Genomic DNA, 18610 nt, shown 5'->3' on the forward strand with positions numbered 1-18610 from the left:
GAAAACCAAACACTTTACTGAAAAATGAACATTTTAATTAAAGAAATGGTTTCTGTTTTGTCATCAAAATACCAGAAAATCTCAACCAAAATGAAAATTTTCCATGATAATTTTCCTTTTTGCCGCCATTTTTGGTGGGAAAATAATATTCTGACAGATCCATTTTGACCAGCGCTAGTGATTGAGTTTTATCCAGTGACATGTGAAGGAGGAAGGGAGCTGAACTTCACTCCTCTGAACTGGTACAGCAACTGGGGCCATTCTCAGCCACTTTAGCAGAGTTGTTGCCCCAATCATCCAGTGCTAGCCCCTGGCAGTCAGAGGTGTTTAAGCACTTTAGAATCATTTGGGATGGAACCATAGGTGGGGCTGGTGGCGTTGCCTATTATTGAGGTTTGCCCATCATTTTCCATTATAAGACTCTGTTTTCAATTGCTTATATCTTTGCTAAACTTTAACCATTTGGGCAAAAATTTTCCATGCTGGGTGTTTGCCTCGGGCTGATTTGTTTGTTTATTTATTTCAGACAAAACTGGTCAGCTGTTTCTGAGAACAAGACGAGGGAAAATATATTGTCTTGCAATGTTAAAAATTTCTGATGACCTTTTCCTTGCGAACCTTTACTGCTCCAATGCTTTGAAGCAAGGACTTGAAATTTGGCAGGGGAGCGATCTGTGTTTCGGGGACATGCTTTTTGAAGTTCCTGTGAAAATCCTCCCACCTTTGAAAAATTGTAGTTTGCACATGCTCAGTAAAGACTTAGTAGATCTTCACAGCTAAATGCCTGCTGAAGATTCCATCCAGACTGAGTGTTCTTCAGCTCAGGGCTACAGAGAACTGATCAGGACTTTCCCTACAATTGCTGCTGCTGGCCAAGATCGGGCACCATATGGGGAGGCTGACTCTCCTGTACTCTCTGTGATTTCTTCCTGGCTTCCAAGCAATGTGTAGGAGGAAGCTGCCTGACTGTGATACAGGGGACAGAGCCAGAGCTGAGAGGAGGTACAAGGGAAGTATATTAGTACAAAGATCTTGGGCTGGGGGGGAGGGCGGGAGGAGAGTAGTGGAGTAAGAGGGAAATTGGGACTGGGAGTTGGGGTGGGGCAAGACTGGGATTGCCTGGTCAAGAAGACTGGAGCTGGAAGGCAAGGCAGGGGAATTTGAAACTGACTGTGCAAGGAGATTGGGAGGGAAATGGGAGGGTTTGGGAGACAGTGTGTGGGGACCACTGATGTGGAGATATGGAGCATGAGGAGAACCTGCCACTGCTGGGCAAAGAGGCTGGGACTGGGCAGGGGGAAGACTGGGAGGGTGATTCTGGAGAGGGAGACTAGAACTGGCTTGGGAAAGATTTGAACTGGGACTCGACCCCCAAGGAGTGGAGACTGGAGCTGGCAAGGCGTTGAGAATGGGGTTTGGATGAGGAGCCAGAGGTGGGGAAGATACAGGACTGGGACAGGGACAGGTTGAATGGGATGGGGCAGAAGAGCCTGCCCACTAGAGCTCACTCCCCTCTATAGCAGAGTCTCACCATTCTTCTTCTATCCGCAGATATCTGTGAAACCCTCTGGCAAAAGGTCCCATCCCCCTCTAGTGCTGGTCCACATAGAGATGGGCAAACTACTAATGGTAACAGTTAGTTCATAGCTCAAGTGGCAGAGGCCTGTGTAGTGGCTCTAAAGGTTCCAACTCTTCCGATGTCCCATGTGCATGTCAATATGGTGCCACATGATGGAATTTCTGTTTTTTTAGTTCACCTTTTTAAAAACCTAGGAAATTACACAGAAAAGAACTGCATTGAAAATATATTATTAAGGTTGCCCAGACAAGCACTCAAAGTCAGGAAATGCACATGCAACCTAAATTCAGCTCCCTTGTGCTTATGCATTATGATAAGGTCTTTATTGACTTGATGACACACTATTTTTCCACAGGATCTCTGCCACATTCAATGTACAAGATGGACTTCCTTTGGGGATGATGCAGGGTTATGTAGAGAAGGAGGTTGTTATCTGTTGGACCCGTGTCTCATTGGATAGAAGTTGGACAGTGTTTACTGAACGAGGTATGGGATTGCAGGAAGAGAAAGGAGGGTATCATGGATAAGGCAGTTGAATGCTGCCCTGGGGAACCGGATTCCACTACCGCTACAGTGTTCCTATATGATGCTAGTCAAATCACTTCAACCAAATTTTTTATGAGAGGTCACTAATTGTGTGTTCCTCATTGTATAGGTGCTTGACTTGAGACTCTCAAGTCTGATTTGCAGAAGTGTTGAGCACTCATAGCTGCAAATGAACTCAAGAGGGAGCTGTGCTTTGAACATATTAAGTGCTATGTGTTGTTACATATTTTGAAAAATCAGGTCCTAGGGACTCAAAATTATTGGATTTTTTTTACCTTAATTTCTGTATGCTTCAGTTCCCCATCTGTGAAAATGTTTACAATGTAAAGATGTGAAAATAAATTCACTAATGTTTGTGAAGCACTCACATACTACAATGATGAGAGCCCTAGAAAAGCCCAGGAGGCAATTAATAATTCTGTCTTCCAAGCAGAGAAATGTGCAGTAAATAAGGCTTGGGGTCACACATTGAACAATGAGAATAACACAATACATTGAGTTGCTGTTTCTGTGAGTACTGTTCATTCTGTGCACTGAATAAGGAAATGAATCTGGAAAAAACAGTATGTGATATGTAATTAAAACATACACACAAGGTGGCCAAATTAAGGTGGCACAGGCCACCTTAATTCTGGCATTTTCTAACTCTTGGGTGCTTGACTTTGCAAACTTAATAACATTCTTTATTATAGATTGTGTGCGTGTAAGCTGTTAATAATAACAAATAAGCTGTTAATAATATTTAAAGTGTTATTATGGTTTGTTATTACTCATGAACATGCTAGTGCTCTCTTTTCATCACTTTGTAGAATGAAAACTGACAAATTTCTCTTTTTAAAATAGTTAGGAAGAAAAACCTGTAGCATTTCTCCACCCTGAGAAACCAAACTGATGAGGTTTAACTGAAGCATTTCCCAAATAAATGTGTGCTGAAAAGCCTGACAGAAATACAGCTTTCTCCAGTAATAATTGAAAACACAAGTGTCTATCACTAGTGAAGGCAAGATCATTATTACAGAATACTGGGCTAATAATCATCATAATTCATAAATAAATACATAGCTCTGATGTAGTGCTTTTCATCTGTAGATCTCAAATGGCTTTACAAAGTGTGAGATGAGTGCTTATAAACCCAGCTAACTACCCTATGCTTACTCAACTGTGTACAAATATGCCAGCCCTTGAGTTGACAAGAATAGAGTTCGTGCTGTTAAAATTTGGGTCTGGAATGTTCACAGTTTTCCCTGTCAAAGGGGATTGACTCCTCCCTCCCCCCACCAACTGTAGCTTGTTCCTGTTTTCCTATCTAGGCCTCACACAGAGAAGGAGATAGGCTGTGGCGTGCCCCTCGTTTACAGGGTTTGGCATGAAGGATTGTGGACCAGTTGCTTGTGTGATTAAGATAAATTCTGTTGTCCAGATCAGCAGACTATCTGACTTGTCTATCATTTACCACTTGATTAGTTATAACAAGCTCTGGACGACTGTGCATGTAGGAGTTGTACCACTTAATTTGTTGGGCCAGTCAGGCTTGAAGACCACAGTGGATGCAGCAGAAGCAGAGTTGAGTACACATCGCGAGTGCATGGAGATAGCAGCAGTTAATTAACTTGGTGTGTTTATTTGGAAAGCAAGCAATACAAATCAATGCCTCACTCCCCCTGGAATCCATCACATTTCAGTTTCCTCCCTACTCTTAAAAAATACCACAAAGCTTTTCCATTTTTTTTCCAATATATTTTTTAGAATAACTGCTGTTGACTGCATTTATTATCTTTCCCTTTAAATACCTTACTTTCACTTTTCTACACAAACATACACATAGATGTGACTCACTTATTTATTTGTTGTACTTTAAGACAGTGGCAGTCTATGCTGTGTTTATTAGACTGTAATGAACTTTATTCTGTTGTACAGCAACTCAAGTGCTTTGCAGGGTGGGGGATGCTATTTAAAGAAAACCACTAGCCTAGTAAAGTACAGAACACTTAAAATAGGCCCAAAACAGATGGCACAACCCTGGGACATGTTGTTCACATCCTGAAAGGAGCTGACCTGAGCTGAGGGTGCTCAGCATTATGTAGGATCGGGCCCCCAATACAATTACAAAACACACCCACACAGAGAAGGAAGTGTATAGGACCAAAGGAATCTCAGTGGTGAAAAACTTGTTTGTCTTCAACAGTGTCCCATTTACAGCAGGTTAGTTAAAGGTCAGTCAGTGTTCCTACTATATAACACAATTAAAGTTTCGTTTTAAGGACTTGATGCCAGGTCTTTCAATCCACTTTCAGCTGAAAGTTGTCATACAAGTTGTTAGCCCACATGTCCTGGGCCAAATTCTCCTGACTCTTGCACTGGGTCAAGCCCCACTGCTTTATTTTGCTTTTTGGACTCATTTGGAAAAAGCTACTTGTCTCTGCAGAGATTGTGCTGGGCCTTAGCCATTAGCATGAACTGGCCCTGTGAGCAAATCGCTTTGACTGCTGAAGGAGGGATGTGAGAAATGAGGCACAACGTTCCAGGATGGCAGATTAGGGGCAGCAATGACCCCACACAACTGGTGCACACACCTCATAGCCCATAGACAGCCATACAGTACCCTACATGTTTCCCCAGACAACCAGAAAAGAAACACCCCCCCACACACAGTGGATGGTCATGTTCCACACCTGCCTGCCACAGCTGAATCAGAACAACATGCACGCCAAAGTGGAGACATAGTAATGGCTGGTGTCACGTGTATGGCCACTGCTGCACATCCATCTCTCCTTCCTCTTGACTGCCACTATGCCTGCCCATTCCCAGCCTCTGTAGCTTGAGCAATCCTGATCATCCTCCCCCTCCACTGGCTAACCACATCCTTACCTTGCTTGAACTGGCTGGTGATGTGATTGTCTCCTTGGGCACCAGGCCATCTGGGTTTTTATGGTTGTGTCCGCACCCCTCTTCCTTTTGATGGCTATGGTGCACTCCCTTAATCACAACCCTGTACTGCCTCTACATGAGGTTCCTTAAAGTGCAGTTCAATGGGCTGCTGGGGTGTGATGTGTGAACTCCCCAATGTGAGAACTTTTTTGGCAAAAAAGGGAGGTTTTTATTATTTTTTTTCATAAGAGATGATGATCGCCTCTCTCAACCCTGGGTTATGGAACCATGAGCCAGCAATGAGTCACCCTCCCTTATGGGTGTAAATACATCAAGCAGATCATGCCCTGCCAACCCACACGCATGTATGTGTGTATCTCAACTATTTGGCAAGTCTTTCAATGAGCCTTTGAAATGAGTGCAGTGTGTCAAGCAAGTAACAAGTCCTAGGCATGCCCTAGAGCATACAAAGGAAAAGCTTCAAAAACAGACTCCAAAGAGACACTACTGAGCTTGAATTAATATGCAAACTAGATACCATGAACTTGGGTTTGAACTCCCAGAGACTGGGAGTGGCTGGGTCATTACACATATTGAATCTATTTCCCTATGTTAGTTTCCTTACACCTTCTTGTCAACTGTCTGCATGGGCCATCTTGATTGTCACTGCAAAAGGTTTTTTCTCCTGCTGATAATAGCTCATCTTAATTAATTAGCCTCTTACAGTTTGTATGGCAACGTCCACGTTCTCTGTATGTATATATATATATATCTTCTTACTATATGTTCCATTCTATGCATCCGATGAAGTGGGCTGTAGCCCACGAAAGCTTATGCTCTAATAAATTTGTTAGTCCCTAAGGTGCCACAAGTCCTCCTGTTCTTTCTGCGGCTACAGACTAACACGGCTGCTATAAATGTTTGTGACTGTTGGCTATAATCAGTCCTAGGGACGGGCCCAGCCAGAAAAATTCTGGGGTGTTCCTAATGGGTATTCTAGTTGAGACCCATTTCTGGTCAAATCATTGGTCCGTCTAGCTTGTAACTCTTCTTTCTCCAGCAGTGGCCAATCATTTTTAACTTCTGTCTCAAGAGAACACACAACACTATGGGCCAAATTCGCCCCAGGCGAAACAGAGGTCAGAGGAATTACATCAGGGAAGAATTTGAACCTAAATACTGTATTTTAATAGTGAAAACATTTGCAGTGGGCAGGGAACTGTAAGAGCTTTATATATGAAGAAGAAAGTTGTGCCGCTCCTCCACAGCCTCCTAAAAATAGCAAATAACACACCTAATAAATGTATCAACAGCCCATGAAATTGACAGCCTGAAATTGAAGACCAGGCCCGCTGTGTTTGTAGAAATAGTATGTGAGAGTCTGAAGGTGAATTAGAAAAATAGCAACTGACATTAAGAGTACAAGATTAATTCAACGCAGCTTTAATTGAGACAGCATGAGCAAGCCAGAGAGAGCGGATCCCAGCTTTGTCTGGCTCCACAGAAACTCCACCCACCACAGCGCTTCAGCAGGATATCAAGTTTCAAGCATTACATCACCAGAAAAACCTCCCTTTGGCTGATCATGCCCTGAGAGCCGGACTCTGATGTTTTCAGAGGCAGCAGCCTTATGCAAATTAACCCTTTCATGGATGCCACATGACACGATATCCTATAATATTGTCCAGGAATTTAAGATACGTGGAAACCCTCCAAGATTGAGGCCTTGATTATTTCCAGGTTCACTACACCCCTGAAAGGACCCAAACAGTGGCAACCTTGAGACTTGCAGATAGGGTGACCAAACAGCAAATGTGAAAAATCGGGACCGGGGTGGAGGGTAATAGGAGCCTATAGAAGAAAAAGACCCAAAAATTGGGACTGTCCCTATAAAATCGGGACATCTGGTCACCCTACTTGTAGGGGTCTGCATGGTAGAGAATGGGTATGGCCCAGCTGTAATGAGTATAAAGTGGATGCTTCATTCAGCCTGCTGGACACAGACAGGACCCTGTAGTTCTCACTAGATCCCTACCTGAGTCCAGCATGCACTGCCAAGTGCGCACAGGGTCTCCCTAAATCCTGCCCCGGACAAGGCAGACATGGAAGGCACCACTGGCCATGCTACAGCACCACCTTGCGCATTTTTTAAGGATTCCCCCCCATAGCCCAGCAATCCCACTCTGAAATCCTGGCCGCGAGGGGGGTCACTCAAAAGTTATGAGGGGGTCACCCTCCCAGGGCTGAGCATGCTGTCTCCACAGCATGGCGGGGGCTGTTATTTATATTTCAGAACAGACCCATATACTCTGCAGAGTCTGCAGTCCTGAAGCCTGTAAAAGCATTAAACAGGCCATCCTGACCAGGAGTCTTGCTTGGGTTTCCTGGCTTAAACAAGAAAGTCCTTCTCATAAGCAAAGGGATAAGCTCTTCTACAGGCAATATTTCAAAAGCCCTGCTACTACTGAGTAAATAAATGTGTGTAGCAGATACAATAAACATTTTCTTCTGTTCTGAAATCAGATCTGCAGATCTCAAATCCCTCTGTGCTGGGCAGACTGTAATTGCAGGATATGTTAAATTTTCTTTATAGCCAGCCCTGATGGTTGTTAAGTGACCACACCGCCCAGTACAGCACCCCTCTCTGGCCTGCTACTATTCGTAATGAAAACCAGATGTTTGTTTAAAGTTAATAATCAATACAGCACTCATCCTCAAGTCAAGTAGGGCTAAACATTTGCTTAGAGAAGCCATGTAAAAGCTGTGATAAGCAGCAGTTCCTTGCAGCACACTGCTTTGGCTATTGCTTGAGCCTGAGATAAACCATTTGAATTCCACAGAGCAAATGGTGGAGAGGGGAGTTTGATTTGAGTCTCTGAAAGTAACTGACACAACTAAAATAAATGCAGCCCCATGGCCCCATCCACAGCTTCTCAGACCTTCCTATCCCTGAGCAAACACCACTGCTTTACGCTGAGGCTATAAGTTTTATTGGTGAATCAAACTGGGGACACGACATTATAACGTTGCTTTGTTTTGAACTCTGAGTGCTGTGAAATCATTTGAGCAGGTCCTCTAAACACTGCGACAGCTTTCCCAATCCCAGCAGACAGCAATAATCCCTCAGGCCAGAGGGTTAGGATTCCTCACTCTCCACACAGGGTGTCGAGGGACGATTTGTGATGTCATCTTCTGACTTTGCAGGCTCTGTCATCTTTGTGAGGGATAGAAATGGACAGTAACTCAACCAAAAGCAAGTTCACATTGTTGATCAGACCAGCAGGGGGATGGCAGCTTATCAAATGGTCAATAAAAATGCTCACTACAACTCAGTGTACCTTAGAAAACACCTATAAGAGATACATACATGGGGGGGAAATAATATGCAGTTTGGGGCCTCAGTGCTGTAAAAGGTGCTGAGCACCCTCTACTCACTCGGAAAGCGATGGGAATTGGGGGTTCTCAGTGCTGCAAAAGATCAGACATATGGTTAAAATATTTTTTTTAAAATACATATTTTTAAAATCACAGATTGAATTGTAAATGTAAAGGTCTATTGTAGTGCAAAAGACTCAGGCAAACTTCCTGGCGTTTAGGCCAAGAGGTCTTTTTGGGGGGTGATGTCACTATGGTGTTAGTTTCCCTTCTCATGCCTAACTATGTTATGGATCTGATTACACTGGAATTTAACTCTTGATAAGGAAGCCCAGCAGGAGACTATCTATTAACCTTGGGAATCCATCAGGTGGAGGTAACTAGAGACAGTGTAGTGTGCCCCATTTAACTGGATTAGTCTTAATTGGGACTAGAGCTGTCCCACTCATTCAAAAAGTGATTTGCAAATTACATTGAGTTTGCTCTGACATTACTCTCATGATCATATTGACCATTGTTTGCAACTAGATGGATGGCCACTGCTTTAGTCAAGTTTTGTATACATTAGCACAAATGAATATTCGTGTAAAAAGGCCATCGCAAAATGTGTTTTTCGTTTTTCACAATTTGCCATTCAGCATTATCCTTTTTAAATAGAATCAGACAGCCAATCAGAGAACACAGGTAATACCATGTGATGTAGGTGTGTAACCACATATCACAAATTCAGAATAGTGAACAAAGCAAATAGTTCAGGTATAAACCATGGGTTGGAATAAACTACTGAATGAATACAGATAACAGATACATTCACATAAATCAGCAGTATTTTACAAATGATTCGTGAACAGAAAATGAAAATGGGAAGCAATTTAGCTTTGTGATAGTGACTGTCCACTGCTTCATTTGGAAACTACTAGCAATAATTTTGCCTACAGTAAAATTGTAGCATTACCCCAACAGAGGAGACTGGGGAGCAGTAGCTGCTGAGCTGCAGTACTCTGAGATATTCTGCCTGTAGGCAAACACAGACAAAATATCTCAGGAAGCACTGCAGGGGAACAAGGTGTTTAATTCTACTTCTATTGGTAAAAAGGACATTCTGCACCCTCCCCAATGAGTGCCTGCTGCCAGATGCTAACAGACACTCATGGTGGAGCTAGACTCCAACCCAGCTGGCCACATTCCCCTCCCCAAGTGTGCGAGCCAGCCCTAAAATTAGTGCTCAGAGAAGCTGATTATTTTCTGGCTTCGGTAGAGTTACTCCTGGGTTATGCCGGTGTGAGCATATATGGGGACCAAAGAGTTCTCATGATAGCATTCTGCCTGGGTCCTCCTTTTGTGAGCTGAGGAAAAAGGCACTTATCGTGGCTTCTTCCTTCCCACCGAACCTATGCTAGAAAAGCTGGATTTTTGCCGTTAGTAGTAATCCAGTTGGTCAGGGTCAAGAGGTTAAGTGGTGTATCACTGCTCAAGGTTAAAATGGGACTTGAATTCTAAACTCTGATCTTTTGATAGGGAAAAATGCCATATAATGTAACAAGAAGAAATGAAAGGCAGTGGATATTGCATTCATTGTAGTATTTGTATTTATTCCAGCATCTTTATTTTTTCTTCTTGTAATCTTTATTTGGCAAGTTCCACATGAAGAGCCAAGAATGATGTCCTTGTCCAATATGCCCATCGCTGTGGAGTCTGGGCTCCAGTGTGAAAAATATAACTGCAGGTAGAACCATAAGAGGTGTTGGAGGAGTGAGATCTTTGAATACAAGTGACCTACTTTTCATGGCCAAGCTGTGCTCTGTCCTGGCCTGAGTTTATGAGAATGTTAAGAGCCTCCATCTTCTTTCGGTCTCTATAAAGGTTCTAGGCACACTAGAAGTCCTTGTGTGCAAGATTTTAAGTCTCATCTGAAAGATTTATTACATTATGTAATAATAAATAGTAATAAAAATGCATCGACTTGGTATAATGTAGTTAAATCAGGCTCTCGTCATGCTGCTGGTGCTTTCAAAATAGAGGCCTCATTTTCAGCCCTTGTATGGATACAGACCGTACTCTTGGAGTGAAAAGGACTGATTCTTACTTGCATTAGCTTTGCCCCTGTATAACACAAGTAGGTTCAGTGGAGTCACTCCTGATTTAAGAGAGATAAGAATCAAATCCTGTGGGGCTACTTGTGTGAGTAAGGCTTACTCGCTTTAATAAGCAGTTTGGGATTGGGCATTATTCTTCTGGCATTATTCTACTCTGAGCCACACCTACCTCCTCTGAGCCAGCAACCACCTCAGACACACCAAAAAATCAGTTATCTACATCAAGAGACTCAGAAACCACAGTATTTGCTCTGAAGGGAAAGTCCAGAAGACCCAACTAAACACATTTAAAACCACCTTCACTAAACAAGGACACTCCACCAAAGAAGTAGATAGCATCATGGAAAGGGCAACCCAAATGCCCAGGGAGAGCTTGCTTCAATACAAAAAAAAAAAAGAAAACCACTAACTATATGCCCCTAGTTATCACCTACTACCCCACAGTGGAACCCATCAGTTACAACTGATATTTGATAGGGAGCACCATATCCTCAAAGAAATCTTTTCTAAACCCCCTCTTCTGGCCTTCAAACAATCCCCTGACCTCACCAAGCTCATCATCAAAAGCAAGCTCCCCACAGACCAGGGCAAACCAGGTCAAAGCAGCACCAGACATATCTCCACTGCTACAATGATCAATACCTCCCACAACACATCTTTCAAGATTTATGAGTCCTACATATGACTATCACAACATGTGGTGTACCTCATCCAGCACATCAAATGCCCCAACAACAACTATGTGGGCGAAACCAACACTAAGCTCTCAAATGAACTCAAACAGAAAAGTAATAAAAGACAAAAACCCCAAAGCATTCACTCTCATTCTCAGTCCTCATCCCCAACAGAAACCTACATAACATTTTCAACAGGCAAGCCTGAGAACTAAAAATAATAACTTTGCTAGACACCAAAGACCTTCCACTTAACAAAGGACACTGGTGTTATGGCTAATTACAACAATTTGTAACACACCCCACTGCCCACTAATCCTTAATTGCCCACTTCATTTTAAGTGGTCTTCCACAACATGTATTAACTCCTTATGCTTAACAATCTGTCCCAACTTGTATTTAGTTCAGTCACTCTGGTTTCCTTTCCCTAGACTTGAAGAAGAGCTGAAAAAGTTTGTACCTTCTACCAAGAGAATTTGATCCAGCAAAAGATACCTATCTTGTCTCTCTCAGGGAAAAAATACAAAATTGGTAGGACTTTCTCCCCCATTTTTCCAACTTTGAAGAGGACACTGTAAATTACAAAGTAAACAACATTTGAAACTCTATGGATGTGTCACTTGCCTGTGTCCTTTAAGTATGAGAAATAACAGCAATTTGGGGCGGGGGGTAAATTTACCATAAGGCAGATCTTTCCCAAAGTACAACATAGAGTTTGATGAATGGAATGAATGAAACAACAGAGGGTCCAAACATCACACACAGCTATATTTGTGCTAACCAGCTGTAGTCATATGCTGCACCCACAAAAATCCAGTGCATTGTGACAATGCTGCCTGTGTGGATTGGAGAGATATAGACAAACATATTTAATGTTATTTGTTTAAAAAAGAATCTGTTATTCAGTGTCAGGTTTTACTTGGAAGGTGCCAAGTCAGCAAAGAGTCAAGAGGAGCATTGCTCATGAAGCCAGAAAGTCTTCAGTATCTTTTCCAGTAATTTTTTTTTTTTACTTATAATCATTGATAAATGTTTCTACAATGCTTAGAAATCCTTGGATAAAAGACACCACATTTCACAACACCCCCCAGGAGGGAGATAAGTATTAAAAAACATCCCAATTTTATAGTGCCGGGGAAGGGAAATCAGAGCCCCATGGTGCAAGATGCTGTACATATCTCTAGTAAGAGTCCCTGACTCAAAGAGCTTATGCCCCATTATTAGCCCCATTTTACAGATGGGAACTGAACCACACAGAGGTTTAAGTAACTTGTGCAAGATCTCATATGATATCTGTAGAAGAGCCAGAAATTGAACCTACACATTGTGTGGACCACATAAGATCTGGCCAGACAATAGGAAGATCTCAGAGGCTGCTACCCAGTAATTTGGGGGGGGTAGAGGGGAAGGGACTAGGTAGAACCATGGTTCCGTCCCCTGGAAACTGGCCAGCAAAGAGGAGCATGCTGTATCCCTGAAAGGCTGTATCAGACTGTGTTTCTCCCTCCATAGCTGGGAAGCTGTCTTTCTGAAGCAGAATGCCTCCCAATACTCCTCCTAAACTTGTGCAGCTGAGCCCTGCCCCTTACTATGGGCTGTGCTTTTAAAGCCCAATCTAGCCAGCGATGATGCATGGGAATTGACATGTACTCATTTTATTAAAAGCATTTCCCAAAAGCTGATCCCCATGCCCCATAATACTAATGTAGTCATGTAGATGGGATGAGTTAAGGCTCTGGGCTGAACCCCAGGAGATCTAGGTTCAATTCCTGGCTGTACCACAGACTACCTAAGTGAGGTTGGGCAAATCATTTAATCTTCTCTGATGATGCCCCATCTGGAAAACGAGGGGAACAATAGGGGGTAGGTGCTTTGAGACTGACTGTCTCTTACTGCATGTATGTACAGCAATTAGCATCAGAGGGCCCTGATCTCTCTGGAGCCTCAAGATGCTGCTGCAATATAAATCATAGTAACAAAAGATGGCAATAGTAGTCACATTTTTATTAATATGAATCTGCTGAATACCAGCGATGACAACTAAAGCCTTGTATTTCCATTTTGCACATAGTTCATAGTTGTCTGTGTCATCCTTTTGCATTTTGTTCTTTGGAGAGTAGGTTGAGTAAGAAGAAATGCGAGACAGACCAGCCCCTTTCCCCTTGTTTATCTTTATCTGTGTCAGGCCCGGGTGTTGATTATCTTCTTTCAGACAACTGAAATAATAACAGCAACTTTCTATTATTTTTGTCATGAAAAACTGCAGTTAAAAAAAACCATTTAATGTGAAAGTTTCTGGTTTTTCAGTGAAAACTAAAACCAAAAAATGTTAGCCGTTCAAAACCCAAACGATTTTAGTATTTTCATTGAAAAGCTCCAAGATGTCTGGGAACGTTTTTGGGGAAGGAAGAAAAAAGAGAAATCTTTTCATTTCTTATTTTTTCACAGAGAACGTCATTTTCTGAAGAGATAATAATAACAATAATAAATCTCTCAAGTGGCTATGATACAGAATATGAAAAGATGGGAGAAAGGGAAATGCTGAAAAGATGTTAGAGGAAGAAAAAAGGGGAAGAAATATGGCAAACAGATGTTGCTCCTCATTTGTCTTCCTCTTTTTTTTCTTATATGAAAAAAGATAAACAGAGGAGCTAAAAATAAGTTATAAATGTTTGCATTATTTGGTAAATCCACAGTGCATGATTGTCAGGGTTTTTTTGTTTTTGAATCTCTTGTCATTGTTTTATTTATAAGACTATGTACTTTAAATTAGTTGGGGTGAGCAGTTATATTAGTAAGGACAGCAGATTTTTACCACTCTGGCAATTTAAAGCATATACTTTTTCACATCTAAAGGCCCCTTTACACTGCCCGAGGCAACTATCCAACCTAGTATCAAACATTCACTAGCAACATTCCTGAATTTCATTGTAATAAAGATTATTTATGCACCCTGACTGTTAAGTGCTACTAAACACAAAAACAAATAACATCACAGTATTTGCCCGACACATTGGACTCATTGCCTTACATGTTGTTTGCTTTTTCCCTTTGGCTGCATTTTTATTAGCTGTAAATTGCATAACTGATTATCTTGGTTGTTGTACAGTTTTGTGGCGAAATTGAGATTTATCGTCATTAAGTGTGGTTATCACTGTTTACACAATGACGCAAACTGTCTGAAATGTGTCTCAGGCTTAGTGCTGATCTCTAACCTCCGAAGAAGATGGGACTCTTCAGATGAATCCTGATCCCAGCCCACTGCACAAGTAATTGGGCTGAAAGTGCAGAAAACCATTATAACCACAAGATTTCAGAAGTAGGACAGAATCATCACATTGGTCATTGTGGAGTTTACAAAGGCAATGCCGCAGCATATACATTATAAAGCAATCATCCATTTGGGCCTTTTATCTACGCCAGTTAATAATGACTAATCTGTTTCCCCTCAACCTCCTGAAATAAACTGAAATTAATGTTACCGTAATAAACAGGACTATACCCAAAGGGATGATAAGGAGCCTATTAGCCCCTCCCTCCTGCCAGTTGATCTCTAGGGGCAGTACAGACTACAAACATTTGCATTTTGCTGTTATCATGGGGGCTACTTCCTGAGATCCTGGTTCATCCTAACCCCTGTGAATCTGCCACCCCAAAATCCTAGAAAACCCACTGATTAAAGTTGCAGTGTCCAAAACAGAGGCCTTAACTCATAATGCAACAGCTGGCTATGTGATTCTGTCTTTAATTCTCAAATATGAAACACACATTCCACCAACTGGAGCCTAGTTCACATTTTGTTGGATCTCAGTGGTTTGGGGTTTGAAGAACCCTTGGTAGAGTCCAGATCAAGTCAGGTCAAGTATTTCTGTGAAACCTGCAAATAGCTCAACCAGAGGCCTCTCAGGGTTGTCTCTGTTTTTGCTGGTTCATAATAATGTCATCGTGAAAGATTAAGATATTGCAACTTGGCAAGGAATGATGATAGCACAATAAATCCCTTTGCCGGGGTATTTCCTCTTACCACTTACTTGCCTGATCATTTTAGGCAGGTCTGAAATGAATTTCAACATTTCTTCAGGTACTTTTCTCCCTGAAGTGAGATTTCCTAGGAATCGTCAGAGAAGGAAAGGAAACAAAAAAAGTACAGCTAAATCTGAGCTATTAGGACCTGAGCCACCTCTTATTAATGACAGCAGTGTAAATCAGGTGTAATTCCACCCACATCAATGGAGTAATACTAGTGTAACACTGCCATATGAGAGATGAGAATCAGTTTCTTAGTCCTCTTAATACAAAAGTCTTAAATTATTCAAACAAAATTAGGCCCTGATCCTGAAAACGGCTGCACATGTGCTTAAATTTAAGGTTGTTGGTAAGTCCAGTTGGACTCTCAGTACTGAGAGAGAAGATGGGAGATGTGATTACTCACTTGCTTAAAGTTCAGTGTGGGAGTATTTGTAGGATGAGGGACTACATGTTAATTTTGGGTGTGGGGGGTTATATTTATCTCCTTGGAAATATAAGATAAACACTTGGAAATAAAATATTCTTTGATATGATTAATTCTAATTGGTATCTACTTAGCCTTAGAGAGAAACCTATTTTTGTAAAACAACTAAAATCTGTTCTAAAGCCTGAAAAGTTTAAAAACACAAAAGCTCTGTGACCTCTAATAGAAAGAGAGTGGCGGGCTCAGAAGTGAGGGGAATAATGCAGAGGATAAGCAACACAATGCCATAGTGGAGAAAACTATCTCCCATTGAATACAACCAGCTGGATGTCTGGATGCTTCATAAAATTTTATTGTGAAATGCACAGATGAGCCCAGCTGCAAAACATCAGGAGTGTTTATCATGATCTCCCAGAGAGTTCTGGGTGTGTTCCCCTTTGACACTATTTATGTACACTTAACCTAAACTGATTTCGATGGAGTCATCAAAATTGTTTCAAGGTGCAGTCTGATCTTGTGGTTTAAGGTTACTCTCCTCTATCTTACGTGGTGCTTACCCTCATACAAAGGACAATAAAATGAAGAAGTGGTTGAGAGCATCTACCAAACTGACTGATGTGGCTGGAACAACTCAAAAAGTCCCTGTGATTCACGCACACAAATATTAAGAAGTGGATTAGACACTAGCTAGGAAATTCAGATTTAAAAATCTGCAGCCCATTCCATTATACTTAAGCATTGCGGTTGTCTTAGAACCATAGAATCATAGACTAACAGGGTTGGAAGGGACCTCAGGAGGTCATCTTGTCCAACCCCCTGCTGAAAGCAGGACCAATCCCCAATTAAATCATCCCAGCCAGGGCTTTGTCAAGCCTGACCTTAAAAATATCTAAGGAAGGAGATTCCACCACCTCCCTAGGTAATGCATTCTAGTGTTTCACCACCCTCCTAGTGAAAAAGTTTTTCCTAATATCCAACCTAAACCTCCTCCACTGCAACTTGAGACCATTACTCCTTGTTCTGTCATCAGCTACTACTGAGAACAGTCTAGATGCATCCTCTTTGGAACCCCCTTTCAGGTAGTTGAAAGCAGCTATCAAATCCCCCCCATTCTTCTCTTCCGCAGACTAAACAATCCCAGTTCCCTCAGCCTCTCCTCATAAGTCATGTGTTCCAGTCCCCTAATCATCTTTGTTGCCCTCCGCTGGACCTTTTCCAACTTTTCCACATCCTTCTTGTAGTGTGGGGCCCATAACTGGACACAGTACTCCAGATGAGGCCTCACCAATGTTGAATAGAGGGGAACGATCACGTCCCTCGATCTGCTGGCAATGCCCCTACCTATACATCCCAAAATGCCATTGGCCTTCTTGGCAACATTGGCCTTCTTCAAGCATTGGATCAGATTCGTCAGTGTTACATGTTTGCAAATCCATTGATTCCAATGGAATTGTGCTGGCTTTAAACTGGAAGTGCCGCAGTTGAGAGTCGCAGTTTTCACACAGAGCACACCGGATCCTGCATACACATATGCATGTGCAAAACTTTATATATATATATATATGAGCCACCTATCAGGTCCAATGGACCGACTCACATGTGTAAGCATTTGCAGGAACAGGGCTGTAGGGTGCTGCACTTAGGGGTTGTAGATAAAATAAGAGACTACCCAAAATATCACCAAAATTTTAACAAAAAAAATTGTTTTGGAGGCTCAGCAAGATTTGGTTACATTTTTATTTTTTGCCTAACTTTGTATCATGTTTCCTGATTTCAGTTGGCAGGGGAAGTATCACAATACTCTGAGATAAAATGATCTTTGGGATCGTAATTTCCAACCGAACAAGAAAAGGTTATTCAAATAGAGTGAAGGTTGAGGCTAGATATCAGTAACTTAAGGTTTAAAAAACTCCTACAGGATCCTTGTGATTATCCAAAAAATGAACAAAGAAACCATTAGAAAGCCAGCTAACTCATTTCCATTTCAACTTAACCAACAGTTTTTAAATTATGGCTATTCACTGTGAAGGCACCAAAGCAACCTTAACTCTGGCCCTGCATAAAGCCCTGTGACAGCCTTAGTCAGTCTTAATTAGAACAGCTCAAATGCATCATTGTAAATAGTGTTATGTGAAAGTATAGTAGTATTACAATGGCCAACCTTTGTAAACCCAGGAGTATTGATAAAGTCACTATTTGTGATTTCTAACCCAATGGAAACTTTTTAAAGGCACCATAATAGAGGCTGAACTTAAATGGAAACCCCAAATTAAAAAACATAGTAAGAGAACCAGAGAAGTGCCACCATAGCTAAACAACAAATTAAAGGAGCAGTCAGAGGCAAAAAGGCATTCTTTAAAAAGTGGAAGTTAAACTCTGGCAAGTCAAGTGTAAAAATATAATTAGGAAGGCCAAAAAAGAATGTGAAGAACAGCTAGCCAAAGACACAAAAACTAATAGCAAAAATTTTTTAAATACAGCAGAAGCAGGAAGCCTGCCAAACAACAAGTGGGGCTACTGGATGATCGAGGTGCTAAAGGAGTACTCAAGGACGATAAGGCCATTGTGGAGAAACTAAATGAATTCTTTGCATCGGTCTTCATGGCTGAGGATATGAGGAAGATTCCCAAACCTGAGCCATTCTTTTTAGGTGACAAATCTGAGGAACTGTCCTAGATTGGGGTGTCATTAGAGGAGGTTCTGGAACACACTGATAAATTAAATAGTAATAAGTCACCAGGACCAGATGGTATTCTTCCAAGAGTTCTGAAGGAACTCAAATGTGAAATTGCAGACCTATTAACTGTGCTATGTAACCAATCACTTAAATCAGCTTCTGTACCAGATGACTGGAGGATCGCTAATGTGATGCCAATTTTTAAAAAGGACTCCAGAGGTGATCCTGGCAATTATAGGCCAGTAAACCTGGCTTCAGTACTGGGCAAACTGGTTGAAACTATAGTAAAGAACAGAATTATCAGGCACATAGATGAAAAAAATTTGTTGGGGAAGTGTCAAT

Source organism: Lepidochelys olivacea (genome assembly GCF_965140295.1).
Source record: "Lepidochelys olivacea isolate rLepOli2 genome assembly, chromosome: 3".
Classification (NCBI taxonomy): domain Eukaryota; kingdom Metazoa; phylum Chordata; order Testudines; family Cheloniidae; genus Lepidochelys; species Lepidochelys olivacea.